A 21,032-nucleotide genomic window follows, 5' to 3' on the forward strand; every position below is an offset into this window, starting at 1 on the left:
GCATATCCATGTTTATTGCCACTCTATTCACAATAGCTAGGAAATAGAAATGTCCCTCAACTGTTTAGTGGATAATGAAGATGTGGTACATTTATACAATGGAGTTCTATTCAGTAGTAAAGAAAAATTAAATTATGAAATTTTCAGGGAAATGGATGAACCTGGAAAGGATTATACTTAGTGAGGTAACTCAGGCCCAGAAAGCCAAGCACTGCATGTTCTCTCTCACATGTGGATCCTAGCTACAAATGTTTGTACTTATATGTGAATTGGAATAAAACTCAGTAGCAGAGGCCAGTAAGCTAGAAATGGGTGATAAATGAGGGAGGAGAGGGGAGGATTTAAGGGGATGGTATTGTATATAATAAGTAGCAGAACAGATTACTGGGGATGAAAAGGCCTAAGTGAGGTTAGGGTAAGAGATTAAAGAAAGGAAGGGGGGAGGTTTAAACAAAATCTGAGTATGAATAAGTCATATCAAAACCTACTTTTTTGGACAATGGCACACCCAGAAACCATAGATTGTCACTAGAAAATTTTCAGTCCCAGGGATGGAATACCTTCCAGTGAGTTGTTGGCTGGGGAGGTCTCTGATGTCCCCAAAACATTACAGGCATTGCTGAGGATCTTCATTTTCCAAAGATACAGACAGTAAAACCCTATTGCTGAAGACTCCACATGATTGAGCTGCCAGGTCACTGAGAAATCCTGCTGGACTTGCTATGCCCAGTTCTTGGCACCCCCAGTGACCACCAAGGAGAACCAAACACTTATGCAAGGGCAAACAGCTTTATTTTGGGCTTAAACTTGGTCTCTTGACTTCACCAACACAGTGGATCAGACAAGAGCCCCAAATAGTGGGAGGGTAGGGTTTTTATAGGAATTTGAACAAAGAAGGGGATGGGTACATGATTGGTTGATTTAAACAGTAACTGCACTTGTATTCTTCAGATTGGCTTAGGATATTGGCAGGCAAAGTTGGGGACAGAAGCTAGGGGAACTCCAAGCAGATTAGGTAATCTCCATTGTGATTTGCTAAGTAAGCAGCGGTAACATTTGTATGTTTTTTGATTGTCTGGGGCAGAAAGGCAGAAGGGACAAGTCCTGGGCATGTCTAGGGGCTGGCTTAAAACTCAGGTCTAGCCAGGGCAGCACCCTATTGAAGCCTGTCATGGTGTCAGTCTAGTTCCTGGGTCCTTCAGACTGAACTGGAAACCTCCTCACCATAGACAGCTGACAAAAAGTGGGAAAAGGCTATGCTGTATGCAGCTCCATGGGAGAGAGAAAAATAATAATGCAAGTCACCAAGGAAAGATATTCCCACCAAGAATTCCTACTCCCAAAGTGGAACCCTCCAATGAAAAGTTAGAGGAAATTCCAGGAACAGAATTCCAAAATCCATTACAATAAGCATATTAAACAAATATAATGAGGCAATGAAAAATTGGATAGAAGCCAGGTGTGGTGGCACACACCTTTAATCCCAGCACTCAGGAGGCAGAGGTAGGAGGATCACCATGAGTTTGAGGCCACCCTGAGACTCCATAGTGAATTCCAGGTCAGCCTGGGCTAGGGTGAGACCCTACCTCGAAAAACAAAAAAAAAGAAAAAAGAAAAAAAAAATGGATGGATGAAATGTGAGAGAATCAAAAAAAAGCAACAACAACTGAAAGTGTGATTAAAATGTAATAAAATCAATGAAAAGACTGAATAGACAGTTGAATGAAATGGATGCAAATCAACAAAAATATTAATTCATTATTCAGTGGGATAAACTCAATTAGTACATGATCAAATGCAGGAACAAATGAATTCTAAAGACAATAAGAAAGTAAGACTAAGGGATGAAAAAGAGTTTCAATTAAAAAGATTGATAAGGTGAGAAAAAAATAATAGAAAACGAAAACTAAATAACTCATTCAAAGGGTTTCCAAGAAAGAATCTCGAACAAAATAGTTCATATGGGGGAAAGATTATCAGAGCTCAAGGACAAGACAAAATAAATTAACAATGAGTCCAAAATTAATAACAATTCAAAAATCATACAAACAAAACATGATGAAGATATGGGAAACCTTAAAAAGACTAAACATTCAGATCATGGGTATACACAAAGGGAAAGAATTTAGGCCAAGAGTATATACAATATCTTCCATAAAACTTTAGAGAAATTTCTTAATATTACAAAAGAAAGAGCTATTTGGGTACAGGAAGCATATGGACTATCAAATAAATAGGAACAAAGAAGAAATTTTCCACATAGCATTATAATTAAAATACAAAATACAGAAAGCAAAGAAAGAGAGTACTAAAAGCTACAGGATAAAACATATTGGCACTTACAAAAGTAAGCCCATTTGAATTACCACTGATTTTTCAATGAAAAATAAAAGAAGGGCATGAATGGAATATTTCAATTTTAAAAGACTATCACTACCAACTAAAACTACTATACTCAGTAAATTTACCCCTGTAATGGAACATGACATAAAATCTTTACATGACAAAAGCCAGCGTTATGAACACATGAGCACTAAGCCATCCTTAGAGAGAATACTGTGTGGAATACTCCACAATGAATAGTCAAACAAACACACTCAATAGGTTACAGGAAGGAAAAGCTACAATTAAAATTATTACAGACCTGAAAGCTTAGGAGGCTCAAGAAAACCCTAAACTCCACTAAATCTTCAAATTGTCAGAGATTAACACAACTCTCAGCATCAATGGGCTCAAATAGCAAATCAAAAGACACAGGTTAAAGCCAGGTGTGGTGGCACACAGCTTTACTCCCAGCACTAGTGAGGCAGAGGTAGGAGGATCACTGGGAGTGCAAGGCCTGCCTGAGACTACATAGTAAATTCCAGGTCAGCCTGGCCTAGAGCAAGACCCTACCTTGGAAAACCAAAATAAATAAATAATTTTTTAAAATACAGGTTAATAGGCTGGATCAGAAAACAGGATACATTCATTTGCTTTTTGCAAGACAGCCACTTTAACCTTAAAGATACACATCACCTTAGGGTAAAGGGAGGCAAAAGATATTCCAAGCAAATGGAAATATGAAATAAGTGGCTATATTAATATCAGACAAAATAAACTTTAAATCAAAAGTAATTAGAGGAGATAAAGGTAACTTTAAACTCATTAAGGAAACAATTCAACAAGACAATAATATTACAATGAACACAGGAGCAAAAATTTTTATAAAGCAAAATCTAGTAGACATTACATCAGAAATAAATCTGAACACAATAATAGTAGGAGACTTTAATACCCCACTAGCATGAACAAATAGATCATCGAAACAGAAAATAATGGAGAAATCATGGAGCTAATCAACACAATGGATCCAATGGTATTATCAGACATCTACAGAATATTTCATCCTAACTTTAAAGAACATAATATTGTTAGAAGCTCATGAATGCTTCTATAAAATATATCATATTAGATCATGAATCAAGTTTCCACAAACTCATAAAAATAAACATAACTTCCTGTGTTATAGTGGACCTTACTGTAATAAAGCTAAAAATCAACAATAAAAGAAACAACAGAAAAATACACCAACTCCTGGGAAATGAACAAATCACTATTAGACAATGTAACAAGCAAAAAAGGATATAAAATATTTCTAGACAAGCCCTCTCTCCATTATCAAGCTCCCACCATTCATGGGCTAAAAGAGGGCCTACACCTATTAAATTCTCTCTAAAATAATAATGGTTATCCCATTTATCTGGAGCTGACTTCACTCTGTTGGAGAATTTGCTTCTCTTTTTCAGATGGACAGAGAACCTGAGGAGAGAATCAGCCCATTGCACCTCACTTGGACCCCAGCTGAAACCATACACTAATTGGGAAAATGAGCAAGAGTGCTGCTTTCTTGGTGAACCTGGTACCAGCACAAGGGTGAAGGTGATAGATACAGAGAACACTCAATTCCTATCAAACCAGATATCCAAAGACACAGAGGCTACCAAGACCTCATCCCTGAAGTAGACCTAAAAGGAACCCAACATGGCTCAGGGAAATTCAGGGGGTGGAAAGGTTGTTAGAGCCACATGTTGGGGCATTCATTATGCACAGAGACATTACCTCCTCCTCATAACTGACAGCTAGCCCCACAAAGTATGACCCACATTTCTCAACTAAGAGGGTCCCTTCAGAGAGGGGAGGACAGGGGAGAGGCTAACGATGGTACCAACACAGCTGTATGCACACTGTGTACATAACTGATAAAAATATATTTCTAGAGCTAAATAACAGTGTAAACAACATACCAAAGCTTATGAGACAGAATGAAAGCAGGATCAATAGAGAAGTTTATAGTGCTAAAAGTCTACATTACAAAACCAGAGAGATCTCAAATAAATAACTTCACTATTTATCTGAAAGCTTTAGAAAAAAAAGAACAATCCAAACCAAAAAGTGTGAAGTAGAAAGAAATAATCATGATCAGAGTAGGAATCAATGAATTGTAAATGAAGAAAACAATTTTTAAAATAGATAGAGAATGAGTATGCTAGAGCCTTCAGGCACTGCAAAAAAACTCTAGACACATGCCCCTTTGCTTACCTGGTTTACGTGGGTCCTGGGGAATCGAACTGGATTCTTTCGCTTTGCAAGTAAGTGCATTAACCACTAAGCCATCTCTCCAGCTCTAAAATCACTTTTATCTCAAGTTATTTCACATAATTGGAAAGGAAGGAATGCTCCCTGATTACTTTTTTTTAAATTTTTTTTGTTCATTTTTTATTTATTTATTTGAGAGCGACAGACACAGGAAGAAAGACAGATAGAGGGAGAGAGAGAGAATGGGCGCACCAGGGCTTCCAGCCACTGCAAACGAACTCCAGACGCGTGCGTCCCCTTGTGCATCTGGCTAACGTGGGACCTGGAGAACCGAGCCTTGAACCGGGGTTCTTAGGCTTCACAGGCAAGCGCTTAACCGCTAAGCCATCTCTCCAGCCCTCCCTGATTACTTTTATGAAGCAAGTATTACACTCATACCACAACCAGTGACACAAGAAAAGAAAATTGTAAACCCTTATGAACCCAAAATGCAAAAAATTTCAAAAAAAATTATTGCAATTTGAATCCAAAAACACATTAAATTATCTCACACCCTGATGAAATGGGTTTCTTCCCCGGAATGCAGGAATGGCTCAGCATACATAAATCAATAAATGTAATACATCACATAACTAGAATTAGGAACATGCATCATATGACCATTTAAGTAGATGCAGAAAAGTCCTTCTACAAAATACATCACTTCATGATTAAAACACTGGAGAGGACTGGAGTGATGGCTTAGAGGTAAGATGCTTGCCTGCAAAGCTAAGGATTCAGTTTTTGATTCCCCAGGACCCATGTAAGCCAGATGCACAATGTGGCACAAGCATCTGGAGTTTCTTTTCTTTTTTTTTTTTTTTTTTTTTCATTTTTAAATGCTCTAACTCATTGACTCAAACTAATAAAATAATATAAGAAAATAAACATACTCTATGGCTAAATGTAAACAGCAGGTTATAAAGAGAAATGTGCTATCATTTACCTCATACTATATGAAGTATGTGGATAAAAATATCTATAACTTTTATGATTTTGATTGTGCCTTTTGTTCTTTTTGGAATGCCACAATATTCTACAGTGAGACACTTATTTCTATAACCAGGGAAAATTAATTGAGAGAAGACAGAAAACACTGCTGTTTAATATGTTAGATAAACTATGTCTTGGAGATTTTGTCCTTAATATTTTTAAAGTTTATACTTGTAGAATGACTTAAAGATTCAACTTTATATCACTTATGAGATTATACAGTCTCATAGAAGAAAACAATAGATTAAGTTTGGTTGCCAGTTGGCAAAGCCAAGTCCCCCAAGAAATGCTTAGTTCCCAGCGGTTAGTTACCTAGATGGCAGATTGTTATATTGACTCAAGCTTGTGACAGAAAGTTTTACCACAGATGCAAAGTTTATATTTGGTCTGACACCCTTACTCACACATATGCTCTACTTGTAGCCATCTAGAACTTGCATCAGGATTCTGCCATATAACTGGAGCTCAAAGAGAAGATAGCTAAGATTCAAACTAATATCATGAGGAACATCCACAATCTCTCTATAATTCTCTTCCTACAGTATGAAGCCAAATGCCTTCATACCTGTTAGGGAAACCGTAGAGGAAATGAATGTTGGATGGAGCTTTCCAGGCTTGTATCTATAGTGGCTTCTTTCTTTTGAAGAATATAGTACCAGTCAACCAGGCTATTCATTGTTAAAACTTTGAGGCATTTCAGTGAGGTAAATTAGAACTGAGTTGGAAAAAGCTATTTTCAGAGGAATTCTGAATTATCTAAAAACGTTTGAATAAAACAATTAAAAACATGGAAAATAGTGAGTTATTTCCTGAAATATGTACTCTACAAGGTCAGCAATGCTAGTCAGATTTATATGTTGCTTCATTTAGGTTCCATGTGGAGGTTTATACAGTTGATAATCCACAGAGTTAAGCCTGAGTATCCTGACTCAAAATAAAAAAAAAAAAAACCTACTCTTTCTAGAAAACACAGGATGTCTCTGTGAAGATAACTTATTAGTCAGAAAAACAGAGGTAAGAATATTCAAACATAGAAGGCTTCTAATGCTGTGTCCTAGAAAAAAAATTCTTCACTTTGTACCAACAATGATGTTAGTGAAACATTAGAATAATACTCAAACTTTTTTTAAAAAAAGAAAGAAACAGGGCTTAATTTTAACTCCCTCAGTACTGATTATCATCAACTCATTCCAGGGCTCCGAGAGTCACTTATTTATACAAGCACGAGGGGTCTCCTTCTAGAAATCTCTAGTAGGAAACCCTACATGAACAAGGATACAGGATGTCATATTTATTGCTGAAACTTTTCTCCAGAAGTAACATTCCATAGTGAGTATGTCTTATACTATTCTAAGAGTTCCATGGGTTAAAATCAGATTCTGGATAACATCCTTTAATACAAATTGCTACTCTTTCTTGTTGGTAAACAAGGAGAGAAGAATGAATTATTCGCATTTGATCCTTTCTCTGTTTTCTCTACTGTAAAGATGCACCATGATAAGGAACCATCTGTTACCAAGCCTTTACAGAGAGATCAACTAAATAAGGAGAACCATGAACCAAAAATTCAGAATTTTACCTCTTAAAGACAGAGAGAAAAAAGAAGAGATACCAAATGAAGCCCCGAGTGCTTCACGAGTGCTTCTCTCGCCCATGAAGTATCTCCTGTTTTCTTTCCTGGCATGATACAGCGGGGGCTATCAGTGTTCTGCCTGCACTGCTAAACTTAATCACATTCTAATGGGTGTAGTGTTGGAATGATTTCACAATAATTAAAGGTATTTACTTCATTCTGTCTACAGATGTCTCTGTAGATTGTGAGTATTATAAGGATGATGGGCTGAAAACAGACACAAAAAGGAATTGTATTCATCTATGTCTTTAAAAGCCACATAAAGTCTTCCTCTAACCTCTTCTATATTGTCTATTTTATTTACAACTTGAGCTCAAGAGAAAACTTGTATCAAAGGTATGGATGACCCTGGCTCCAGTCCATTCAAAAAAGTTGAAAATAGTATTTCTGATATGTATAATAATAACATAAGGTTAATTAAAAGTTATTTGAAAATATGGAGATTAAACTACTCATATCCTAAGTCTGAAACTCCATGGAAAACTACCATTAACATCTAAGTGTAATTTCTCTAGGTATGTATGTAAAATTATGATCTTTTGTACTATTGGAAAACATATTTTTCATGTTATATCATTAACCTTGTCCTTCATTGTCTTTTATTCTTCTCTCAGTGTACAGTTTGCTATGGTGATACTACATGGCATTATGCTTTTCCACTTATCATACTTTAAGCCTTTTCATGCAGAATATCAGCATTCTCAAGGAAAAAGTTGTGTCAACTATGAAAGCATAATCTATCTTAAAATAACACAATAGTATATGCAAAGTCAACCATTTTTATTTTTCTATTCTGTTACATAATTCAGGAAAAAAGTACTAAACAATAATACAGTTTGGATCAGTTTTAGGAAAGTGCCTCTAGTATCATAGTGTTTGGAGTTGTATTGCCAAAAGTCTGAGAAAAAAATCCTTTTTCAGTTAATTTTTGTGTGTGTGTGGTATGGTTTGGTGTGTTTCACAGCAGGTCTGTGGAAGCCTCTCATTGATGTTCACTGCCATCTGTGAGCTTCCTTGGAATAATTGTCTCTGTTACCCTTCTTGCCTTAGGTGTACTGGTCTTACAGAAACCAGCCGCAGCTTTGGATTTTTACGTGTGGTCTGGGATCTGAATCCAAGAACTCAATTGCATGGCAAGTGCTTTGTCCATTGAGACATCTCCACATCCCAGGGAAAGATAGTCTTTATCATCTTAATGATTTCTCTCTCTAGATCTAATTTACAAAATATTACATCAAGATTGTTGTATTCTTTAAAATGGTCTTTGACATCTAATGAGATGACAAACTATTTCATTTTTGTTACTTATTTGTTTCATCTTTCTTCTTTCCCAGATCATGTCATTGTTCTGGATGATATTAATTCTTACAATTGTGAAGGAGCTACAGGAGAAAAGAAATCCATGATTCAGACCTCAGAGTTTTCTATCACATCACTTATGATTATAAATAAAACAAGTGATGCTTGTTATCAAGCTTAACACAGTAAGAAATCTTTTCCTAATACTCTTGTCATGATTAGGATCAGTATAGAAACCTATGAGAGACAGTCTCGTCTAGTGGTTAAACCGGCTAACAGTTTTGGTATGAAACTTCAATTCCTTTGCCATAAATTTACAAAAATATGGAACAAGATTTTATTTTCAGTCAATGAATTAAAAATTATAATTTAATATGTGTATCAACATAAATATACTTAACAATAACACATGTCATATTGTATTGTAACATAGAGTATTATATGACATACCTACAATACATGCCACCTAGTAAAAGCCACTAGAAGTCTAGTTCCATGTATTTTTCTAGCTGAGACTATTAGCTTGGCTAGGTGAAACTCTAAAATGCTGAATAAGTTACTTGGCCACACTTGAGGTAAGTGGCAACATATAGAATAAAAAACATACTTTAAATTTTATCCAGATTTATTAGAATATTGTTCAATTTAAATATATTCATTAATAAAACATACTCATTGCTCACAATTGAAAGTAAGTTAGCCTGAGAACATGTAATTAGAGGACTGGCATTTCACTGCACAGTTTCAAGTCTCTGCTGCTATATGGTATTAAGTCATATTAGCTATCTCATAATGCCTCTTTGGTTATTAGTGAAATCACTATAGTGTCCTGGCCATGGCTGATTCCAGACACTGCTCTAAAAGTCAAAGAAGTTAATGCATGGTAAAATAGTTTGATTATTCTATATAAAATTCAAATGTTCTGAAACATGGTGTTATATGAATTCTGCAGGTGACATGAACATGTGAAGATGGGAAATCATTCTACAGTGACTGAATTCTTTCTGGTGTGGCTTTCCCAATATCCAGAGCTCCAGTTTTCTCTGTCTGTGCTCTGTATCATCATGTATGTGATAATCCTCTTGGGAAATAGTCACCTCATTATTATCATTATCCTAGACACGCACCTCCACACTTCCATGTACTTCTTTTTTGGAAACCTCTCATTTTTGGACATCTGTTACACATCATCATCTGTTCCTCCAATGCCTATTATATTTATGTCTGAGATAAAATCCATCTCTTTCCTTGGCTGTGCTCTACAAATGGCTATCTCCCTTGCCTTGGGCTCCACAGAGTGTGTCCTCCTGGCTGTGATGGCCTATGATAGATATGCAGCTATCTGCAACCCACTGAGGTACCCCATCATCATGAACAAGGTGGTATATGTACACATGGCTGTGTGGTCCTGGGTTGTAGGCTATGTGTTTTCCCTAGTACAAACAGTCTTCACAATGGTGTTGACTTTCTGTGGTAATAATGTCATTGATTACCTTACTTGTGAGATCCTGGCTCTTCTTAAACTTGTATGCTCAGATATTTCCATGAATGTGCTTATCATGACAGATGCAAGTATTGTTTTATTAGTGATTCCTCTGCTGTCAATTTTTGTGTCCTATGTTTTCATTCTGTCTTCCATCTTGAGAATTAATTCTGCTGAAGGAAGAAAGCCTTTTCTACCTGTTCAGCCCATATGACTATGATCATCTTATTCTATGGTTCAGCTCTTTATGTATATGAAACCCAAGTCAAAGTACACCACAGCATCTGATGAATTATTGGGCTATCTTATGCAGTTGTAACTCCAATGTTGAATCCTATTATTTACAGCTTGAGGAATAAAGAGGTAAAAGAATCTGTGAAGAAAATTTTGTTCAAATATTTGTATCTACAAAAAATATGGAAGTCTTGCTGGATGTGGTGGTGCATGCCTTTAATCCCAGCACTTGGGAGGCAGAGATAAGATAATTACCATGAGCTCAAGGCTACCCTGAGATGGCATAGTGAATTCCAGGTCAGTCTGAGATAGAGTAAAACCCTCCTTCAAAAAAACAAATTATGTATAGATAGATAGATAGATAGATAGATAGATAAATAGATAGATGGATGGATGGATGGATGGATGGATGGATGGATGGATAGATAGATAAGTTTTGAGGCATGAAGTCCACTCAAATTGACTTCTGGTCAGAGGTTTTGTACTGAAATATAAAACCTGTCTGAAAGGTCCTAGATGAGACTGTCATTATTTTCAAAAAACAATGCCATTTTTGCCTTCTGAATATCATCTCACTAGTAGGGGGGTCTTACCTGTGTGCAGCTTTTAGTCCCTGCATAGCTTTTCATCAAATTTCTCTGCTCTCTCAGCTCTCTCCCTTATTTCTACTCTTTCTCCTATTCTTTCATTTTTCCTTCTTGTTGTCTCTTCTGTTTCCTTCTCTTTCTTATGCTTCCTTCCTCCCTCCTCCATCCTTAAGCTGCTTCATTTATCTTCCTGTTATCTTCCTAGTCTCCTTTCTCAGTCACCTCTAATTGAACACCTGTAATTTATTGTCAAGGATCCCCTTTACTTGGAAAAGAAAGTATCTTGTCTCTTGAAAATTCAACAGACCATCCATTTTAGTCCATGCCTTGCTGGGAGAGACTAACCCAAATTTTTGGAAATAGTAGTAAGCATTGAGTAGGCCTGGCTAATGACAACGAATCTTATTAGCCAGAGTGATTCATTCAGCATAGCAAGTGAGTCAAGTCAGGTGAATCAAACTTAATCACATACTGTTCCCCAGTATGGGGAAAGAAGCACTCTCTCTACTAAAAATTGGAGGTGAGGAAGAATTTAAGTCCCAATATTTATGCCTAGAAAATTCTAATACAATGGCACAAGGGGAGTTATGAGGAGAAGAGAGGATTTCTGATTCTGTTCTTTTAACTCCTTGATCCAGTTTTGTCAAAAGTTAAATTCACAATTATGCTTTTAGTCACATGAGTCAATAAAGTACTTTTCTGTTTAAAAGCACTTTTGAATTATTATCACATATAATCATATACTGCTACCAAATACTCCTTTGCCAACTCCCCATTCTATTATTTTTAGGTGAAAAGTTAAAAACTTATTTTATTTAGGGCTAGAGAGATGGATTAGTCAATAAAGTGCTTGCCATACAACCATGATGACCTAAGTTCCAATCATAAGCACCACATGAAATGCTACTGGGCATGGCCATCTTCACTTGTCATCCCAGTGCTGGGGAAATTGGGGCAGAAGTATCCCTAGGGCTTGCTGGCCAGTTAGTCTAGCTGAACTGAGGAACTCAATGTTCATCAAAAGATGTTGTCTCAAATAATAACTGGAAAGCAACCGAGAAAGCCATCAGATTCAACCACTGGCCTACACATATGTGCACGCACATGTGAGTACATGAACTTGCACACACGTATGCTCATACCCATTTGGACATGAATACATTCATGCATGTATACTATACCCACATACACTTACTTATAAAATGAAAAAAAATATATTTAATTACTCCCAAGTTACACAGTATTAAATGTCTCCCTATTCTTCTAAGAACTAAGTAATAATAATTTGATTTCTATGCTACATGCAGAGGTGTACTCCACTCACTTCTCCATTACTTTCTATGGAGTATTTCCGTTTATTTTCTAGATTCTAGTTTTCTTTTCTGCTTGATATTCTTTTGGGGTTTTGTTTTTTTTTGTTTTTTCAAGGTAAGGTCTCACTCTAGCCCAGGCTGACCTGGAACTCACTATGGAGTCTCAGGGTGGCCTTGAACTCACGGCAATCCTCCTTTCAAGTGCTGGGATTAAAGGTGTGCGCCACCACGCCCGGCTTTTGTTTTGCTTGATATTATTGTTCTTAATTTCTCTGCCATTCCTTTCTGGTGCTCTTGTATGCTTCTGTATTGTTTAAACTCTCCACAGTGTGTTCTGCCCACAAAGAATAGTCTGTTCGTACCACATTCACATAAGCAACCCTAATTTACCTCAATATTTTTTTAAAAGTTATGAAAGCAAGATATGATTAGTAGGGGGAAAAGTGTTAATAGGAGTGGGGAGAATAAGAGAACTTTATTATGGGCAATAAGATTAAAATGCATTATATATGTATATGAAAATATCAAAAATAGATAAAAATAAATAAAACATTTTTTCAAGTTTTAATTTAACAGTGAGATTCTTTTAATTAACTGTATTTAATACCTTCATTGTGGTCAGAAAATAAGATAAAGTAGCTATGAGATAGCAAGAAAAAGAAATGGCCCTTAAATAGCACTACTTGGATTATTTATTATGCATACCCATCTGCATGGCCCCCCTGAGAACATTCCCTCACTAGTCTTCTTCCTGATACTTCATTGATAGTGTCTATTCACTTTATTTAAAAGAGTTTTGCCTCATTAGCAATGATTCTAAAATATTGAAGTCTGATCGACAAGCACCTTGAGTGATGTGCTACACGTCAAGGTGTATACTCTGGGTTTCTACATTTTCAGTACAAAAACAAAGAAAGAACACATTTATGGTCTGCCTTTCTCACTGTGAGAATTGGAAATATCATCACAACCTTCATAAAACAAGGATTCATGGGATGTCTTCCTACTAAAGAAAGAATGGCCAAGCATGGCAGTGCACACCTTTATCCCAGAACTTAGGAGGCATAGGTAGGAGGATCCCTATGAGTTCAAGGCCAACCTGAGATCTTGTAGTGAATTCTAGGTCTGGGCTAGAGTGAGACACTACTTGGAAAAAAGAAAAGAAAAGAAAAGAAAAGAAAAGAAAAGAAAAGAAAAGAAAAGAAAAGAAAAGAAAAGAAAAGAAAAGAAAGAAAGAAAAAGAAAAGAAAAGAAAAGAAAAAAGAAAAGAAAGAAAAAGAAAAGAAAAGAAAAGAAAAGAAAAGAAAAGAAAAGAAAAGAAAAGAAAAGAAAAGAAAAGAAAAGAAAAGAAAAGAAAAGAAAAGAAATGGTTTGGGACTGAAGAAGTGGTTCAGTGGTTAAAGGACTTGCCTGCAAAAACTAACAATCCTGGCTCAATTCCCCAGGACCCATATTATGTCAGATATACAGAGTGGTGCATGCATCTGAAGTTAATTTCCAGCAGCTAGAGGCCTTAGGATGTCCACTTTCTCTTTCCCCCTCTCTCTCTCTCTCTCTCTCTCTCTCTCTCTCTCTCTCTCTCTCTCTTTCTCTCCTTGAAAATAAATAAATATATATTTTAAAAAAAAAAAAAAGAAAGAAAACAGGGTGATTGGAACCCAACAACCCAAAGCAATGATATTTAAAGGAGTTAAGAATTAGTTGGGAATTTGGACCTAACAGGGGAGTTGTTAAATTCTCAAGAAGCTTTGATCTACTACATTATTTTCCAGCATGAACATCTAATTTGAGGTCACCCAGGTATACAAAGGAAGATCAGTTATATAAATAAATAATTAAAACAGTAATCCTTAACATCCAGAAAATAATTTGGCTCTATGATTATGGGCAGAATGAATGAATGTGAGATTCTTTTTCTTGTCTGGAGGAAAAATGAGGTATTTTCCATTGCTTGAGTAACCCTTCTAGTTATCATTTGCCCCATCCAAATCTCCCCTTTCCTTAAGCTACCTGTAAAAATTCAAGGTGCCCTCAATATGCCACCTCTAATTGACAGTCATTTTTATCATTTTTATCATGCTAGCATGTCTATCTCTTCTTCTTCATTTCCTACAGCAATGTATTTAAGCTTTAGAGTATCGGTTCTGTGTTGTTTGAAGATTACATGTTGAATTTGCACAACAGATAAAACTAAGCAATAGTGTATTAAAACATGGAAACAGGCTACTTCCTTGAGGCCTATGAAGGTTTAAACTGGGTTGAGACACAAGGGAAATTCTCAGAGGTTATGTTAATGATCTGTATTTTCAATTCCATTGGCATGTGTTTTTCAAAACTCATATTACATTAAGATTGTGAATTTACTCAAGGAAGATTTTAAATTAAAAAGACTACATAAATATTAGACTCTAGTTAATAAGATGCATGCTGAAATAATTAGCAAAAATAGAATGATACCTATAGTTTCCTCAAAAATGTATTCACAAAAATGACTTGGACTTAATTGAGGAATAATGAGGATGAAAAGATACATATAAATAGATCAAGTAAAATGTTAATGACAAACTCTAGAATCTATTTGGCAGGTATACAATCAACATACAAGCTTTCAGCTTTATTTATGCTTGAAATTTGTATACTATATACTGTTTTAGGAAAAACATAAAATGTTTCAGAGACATAGTTCTTAAATGGATTTTATACCTATGAATGAGGAAAAGTTAGAAATTGGATCCTAAAATGTATCTTTCTTAAACTTATCTTTTAAAAGTTCTAGCTTTGGGATGTAGAGATGGCTTAGTAGTTAAGGCACTTGCTTGCAAAGCCAAAGGATCCAGGTTAAGTTCTCTAGGACCCACAAAGCCAGATGTACAAGGCAGTGCTGTCAGCTGGAGTTTGTTTGCAGTGGCTGAAGACCCTGGCATGCCCATATTCTCTCTCTCTCTCTCTCTCTCTCTCTCTCTCTCTCTCTCTCTCTCTCTCTCTCCCTCTCTCAAATAAATAAAAAGTTTAAAAATTTAAAAGCTCTACTGTTTAAGAGTTAATTTTGTATTCTTTTATTTTTCAGAGAGATGCAGAGAGAGAAAGAGAGAGAGAGAAAGAGGGGGGGGAAATGATGGATGAATACCAGATGCGTGAGCCCCTTTGTGCACATATGTGCAATACTGCATGCTTGCATCACTATGTGTCTGGCTACGTGGGACCTGGAGAGTCGAACATCCATTCTTAGGCTTCACAGGTGAGTGTCTTAACCACTAAACCATCTATCTCTCCAATCCAAGTGTAAAAAATTTTTATAAGTGGTTTGCAACTCTTATTAAGAGAAAATTTTTAAATAAGCTTAACAATTTTCAAACTGTTTTTAGAAATTCTGTCTAACATAACTTAGGAAAAATTTCTATTTTCAAAGGAAAACTTCTCAATAGGTTGTTTACAACTCTTATGAAAAATGAAAAATAATTTTATTGGTCCCTGTGAAACTTAAGTGCTGATACTGTTTTCTTTACCTGGTCTTCAGTTTCTATTCCTGGGGGCTAAGTGCAAGGGAAGAAGTGAATAAAAGAAGTATACTCGATTTAAGAGAACAAAGTTCTAAGGTAATAAGGAATACCAAAAATAGTATATTTCTTTGCAATGATATGTTCTTTTCAACATTCCTTTATATACTTTGATTACTTTTTGTTTGTTTGTTTTTGTTTTTCAAGGTAAGGTCTCACTCTAGCTCAGGCTGACCTGGAATTCACTATGTAGTCTCAGGGTGACCTTGAACTCACAGTGTTCCTCCTACCTCTACCTCCCCAGTGCTGGGATTAAAGGCATGCACCACAACACCCGGCTTTATTTTGGTTACTTTTGATGAGATATCTGATTTCCCAGACATGTCACACTATATGGAATTTAGCAAAGGAAAGTTGGTTCTTACAGAAATTGTTCTGCTGTTCCATCTATTCAGTACAATTTCACTAGGAAGATTTTGCCAATATCAGCCCTATATAGCCATATGACAATTACTGCATATAATATATATATATATATATATATATATATATATATATATATATATATATATATATATAATATGTTGTTTTGACATATGGATATATTGAATAATGATCATTTCAGGACAATTCTTATAGATATCACTATACATATTTATCATTTCCTTAAGGTGAGATAACTAAAAATCTTCTCATAATTTATTTTAAATATAACTACATTGCTGTCTGTTCTAGCCACCATACTGTGTAAGAGAAGGAAACATTAAGAGAATAGGTTTCTGACCTTCACCCAAGCAGCAAACTTTTAGATAAAGCTACAAAGATACAGACCCAGAAGCAAAAATCAACAACTGGGAATGTGTTGCAGTCAGCTCATCTTTGCTGAGACAAACATCCAACCAAACAGAGCTCATGGGAGGAAGAGGTTTGTTTCAGGCTTATAGATCCAAGGGAAGTTCCATCAGTGACAGAAAAAGCTGGTTCTCTTTCATAGATCCAAGCAGAGAGAAAGTGCCAATAGCATGAGCCACCAGAACTCAGACTTCTCTTTCCACACCTTTGGCCTGGAAATCAGATTTGCCCACAAACACACCTTAGAGCTGGACTCCAAGATCTACCTCCAATGACACCTCTTCCCCACTAGGGCTCTCACTCTAGCTTGAGTCTATGGAGTCATATATTCAAACTATGAAATGCATGGGACTAAAACACTTGGCTCATCTTTATTGTGTTGATATATCTATATTGTATTGGTATATATTACTTTCCTTTCCAATTTTTGAAAGTTTCCTTTAATCTTGACATAGCAATGAGTTTTTTTCCAGTGATATTTTCCATGTATCTTATGATGTCTCATGTATCTCTGATTCTGTGATTGTGACACATTTGTTGATTTGCATTTGTTGAGCCATCTTTGTACTCCAAGAATAAATTCTACTTGGCCATGGTGTATGATTCATTTAATGTCCTATTGCATTCGATTGATGAGTATGTTATTGAAGATTTTGTATCTTTCCTTTATTAGGCATATTTATTTGCAGGATTTTTGTAATGATAATAACTAATGAATAAATAATGGAATAGATACAACTCATAGAGATCTCAATAATCTGAAATATTCTAGTCAAAATAAAATTGTCTGTTTTGTAGAGATGTGGGGAATAAGAGTTAAACATTACACAGCAAATTGACTTATCTTTAATATTCAATTAAGAATTTTAAGGCATGTATACATTCATGTAACTACTACCATAATTAGATCTCAAATAGTCTGTCTTCTTTTATGCTGTACAATATGTAGTGACCCTTATCATCTATTTTTAAATGCTATCAAGCATGATTTGCTCACTCTTTCTATACGTTTACTTTTTTCAGAGTCCTATGCAAATAAAATCATGTTGGATTCCTTTTCTTCATCTAACATCTTAGGGCCTCTAAGATTCACTTAAGTTGTGGTTTCTGAGCTATATTTCATTATATGAATCTACTACAATTCTACTACAATTATATATATATATATATATATATATATGTATATATATATAACAATTATATATAATATATATTATTATATAAATATATATACACATATATATAATTGTAGCAGATTCATATATATATATATATAGATATATATATATTCTTTAGAACAACATTTGGGTTGTCTATTTGAGTACATTAATGAATAGAGCTAATACAAGTATTTATATATCAGGTTTATAGATTTTAAATTTTGATGTTTCTAGGGTAAAGATCTAGCAATGTTGTCATAATTTGAATGTGCATGTTTTAATAAATATGAGCTTGAACCAGGAATGGTGGAACATATCTTTAATCCCAGCACTTGGGAGACCAAAGTAGGAGAGTCCCAGTGAGTTTAAGGCCAACCTGAGACTACATAGTGAATTCCAGGTCAGCCTAGGTTAGAGTGAGACCCTACTTCAAAAAATAAACAAAAAAAAAAAAAAAAAACACTGAACTTGAAATGTGAGCCCATAGTAGGCAATACCTGCTACAGTGGGCATGTTACTGGGGCCAGACTTAGAGTCCAGCTCTAAAATATGTGAAGAGTAGCTTGGAGGTCTGACTGTGCAATGTGGTGTTTGATGGTGTCTCTATGCTTGAATTTATGGAAATGAGCATTCCCATCCTCATCAACAGTTAGTATTACTAACAACTTAAAAAAAAATTTCTAGCAGTCATATAGTAATTTTTCATAATAGTTTGCATTGGTACTTAGCTAATGTGTAATAATGTTGAATATCTTTCCATATTTTTACTAACCTCACACTTGTTTTAGTATATTGTTTGTATCTTTCACCTAATATTAATATTTTTTCTTGCTGTTTTCAGAGTTCTCTTTTTCAAATTGTCTTTATTTTACATGTATACATATATAATATTCATATATATTCAGACTTAAATTATATTGTTTATATTACACATACATACTTACCTGAACAGTTGCCCACCAACCCCAGATCAGTGACATTCACTGAAAGCCTCCATCAGAATTTTTTCCCAACTAAAGTAGGATTATTATGCCCTATAATCATCAAATATCAATCACAATAGTACCAAATAGATGTTCATGTTAGCCTATTCAATCTTTACTACTTTACTTGTAAGCCTGCACCATTTAATGGCATTCAAGTCAGATGAAAACCTTTTCCAGGATCAATAATACTAGGAACACTCTTTTATGTTAATGATTATTTAATTGGGACTCAGTATATCTGCTGACAAATGAATGCTATAAAGAAATTCTGCTCCATACCTAAGAAGTCATTTGAAAATGTCAAGTCATAACTTATCCATTTAGATCAGTTACATTTTTATCTAGGGTTATGTTTTTCAGCAGACACAAGAAATTGTAAAGCTATTTGAAATGATAGTCTGTGGTTTGTATACTATAAGGTAGAAAGATAACCTGCTAAACCTTATGAATTAATATCTTGACTGATATTAACTGCTCTTTGATCTTGGGTATACAGTGTAGGACAGCAAATTACCCTTATAAGAAAAATATGGTAATCCTAATTGCAAACACAAGTGGAAAAAGAATGAAATTAATAGACAGGCATGAATCTCAGATGCTTCTGTGTACAATTTTATTGCTACTATATCTAAATATTTTTAAATACCAGATGCTTGGAATAAATCACATAGTAATCTCACCTTGAAGTATTACCAAAATGTTCTTTCACATTCATTACTAATTACAGTGTGATGATGAAGCAGCAACATTGCTGTCTGAGGGTTTGGAGAAAATGGTGAGATTTGCCTTGAGCTAGGTATGGTGGCTCATTCCTATAATCCCAGCACTCTAGAGGCTGAGATAGGAAGACCATTGTGAGTTTGAGACTTGTCTGGCTATAGAGCTAGATCTACTTCATCCTGTGCTAGAGAGAGAAAGAAGAAAAATGAAAGAAGAAAGGAAAGAAGGAAGGAAAGAAAAGGAGGGAGGGAAGGAAGAAGGGACAGAGGGAGGGAAGGAAGAAAGGAAGGAAGGAAGGAAGGAAGGAAGGAAGGAAGGAAGGAAGGAAGGAGGAAGGAAGGAAGAGAGGAAAAGAAGGGAGGGAAGGAAGAAGGGACAGAGGGAGGCAAGGAATGAGAGGAAGGAAGGAAGGAAGAAAGAAAGGAAGGAAAGGGAAAGAAGGAAGGAAGGAAAGAAGGAAGGAAGAAGTGAGGGAAATGCAAACATTAAAATGAATTACTTTGCTCTCTAGGTATGTCAGGTAGCAGTACCTGGAAACCTGTAGATAAATGGAGACCTTGCAACCTGTGTAATACCTGCTGAATCAAAATCTCTTGCAAAGATGCACAAGGTGGTTTCTGGGAACGCTGACATCTGAGAAGCACTGAATAAGATCACTATCTCTTCCTTTGTTGCTCTTTACAACCACCTAGAGAGCATAATTTTTTAAAAGTACCAAATGCTTTCTTAGTCAATTTGTGGATGATAATGAAGTAGAGTGAAAATGAAGAATGGTTTGTATACTATAGGGTAGAAAGATAAATGGAGAGATAGCTCAGTAGTAAATTGCTATTCCTGTGCAAGAATGCGGGTCTGATGAGGGCCTGAAAACACCAGTGTTTGGATCTCCAGATCCCACATTTGGCTATTTGTGCCTATAACCCTTGTCCTGCAGAGACCAGAGAATACTATGATTACTTCAAGCCATGGAATCAGCAAACAGGTTAACTGAATACAAATACCTGGTGGAAAAGCAATGGATTTGGACATCCAAGTCCCAGTCTGGCCACCATAAACAAGCCAATTCTCCACCCCTCAGAGGCTTGGGTGGTCATACACCACATACAAACATACACACACACACCATATTACACACACAAACAAATACATATGAACATAAAAAAATAAAAGTATGGGAGTCACCTTAGGGGGAAATGGATTGGAAGAGAAGCTCATACACTTGATTTTTATAAATTTCATTCCTCTAGAGTTATTGTTGTTGGAGAATTATAGTGATGATAATATGAGTAATGTATTTGAACAACTATATAAGCCAGAAATAGTTAAATAAATATGATTGTTAGCAATTTGTATAAAATTGAATAAGTATGTGTAGACCTGATTAATGCATGCTCACTCAAAAATATTTACTTCAAGACTGGAGTTTGTGTATACACATCATTCATTGCAGAGAATGGTAAAAGTGTAAAGGGTCCTTAGCTGCCTCAGAACTTATACATAACAATGTCAGAAAAATAGAAAACAGAAATCTGCACATTTAATAAGCTATAAGCACAACTCTGTTGCTTTATGAAGTAAAAGACAAATGCCATAAAATAATCCCTCTGCTGTTGCCCTAACTCCTAGTTCTGGTATAGTTATAGGGCCTCCTATGTCAA

At 35.5% G+C, this 21,032-nt stretch overlaps 1 pseudogene; it reads left to right on the forward strand.

The window, feature by feature from the left end:
- Positions 1–21,032, forward strand: part of LOC101595929 — a 69,901-nt pseudogene that overhangs the window by 12,140 nt on the left and 36,729 nt on the right.

This window comes from Jaculus jaculus, chromosome 1 (assembly GCF_020740685.1).
Source record: "Jaculus jaculus isolate mJacJac1 chromosome 1, mJacJac1.mat.Y.cur, whole genome shotgun sequence".
Classification (NCBI taxonomy): Eukaryota; Metazoa; Chordata; class Mammalia; order Rodentia; family Dipodidae; genus Jaculus; species Jaculus jaculus.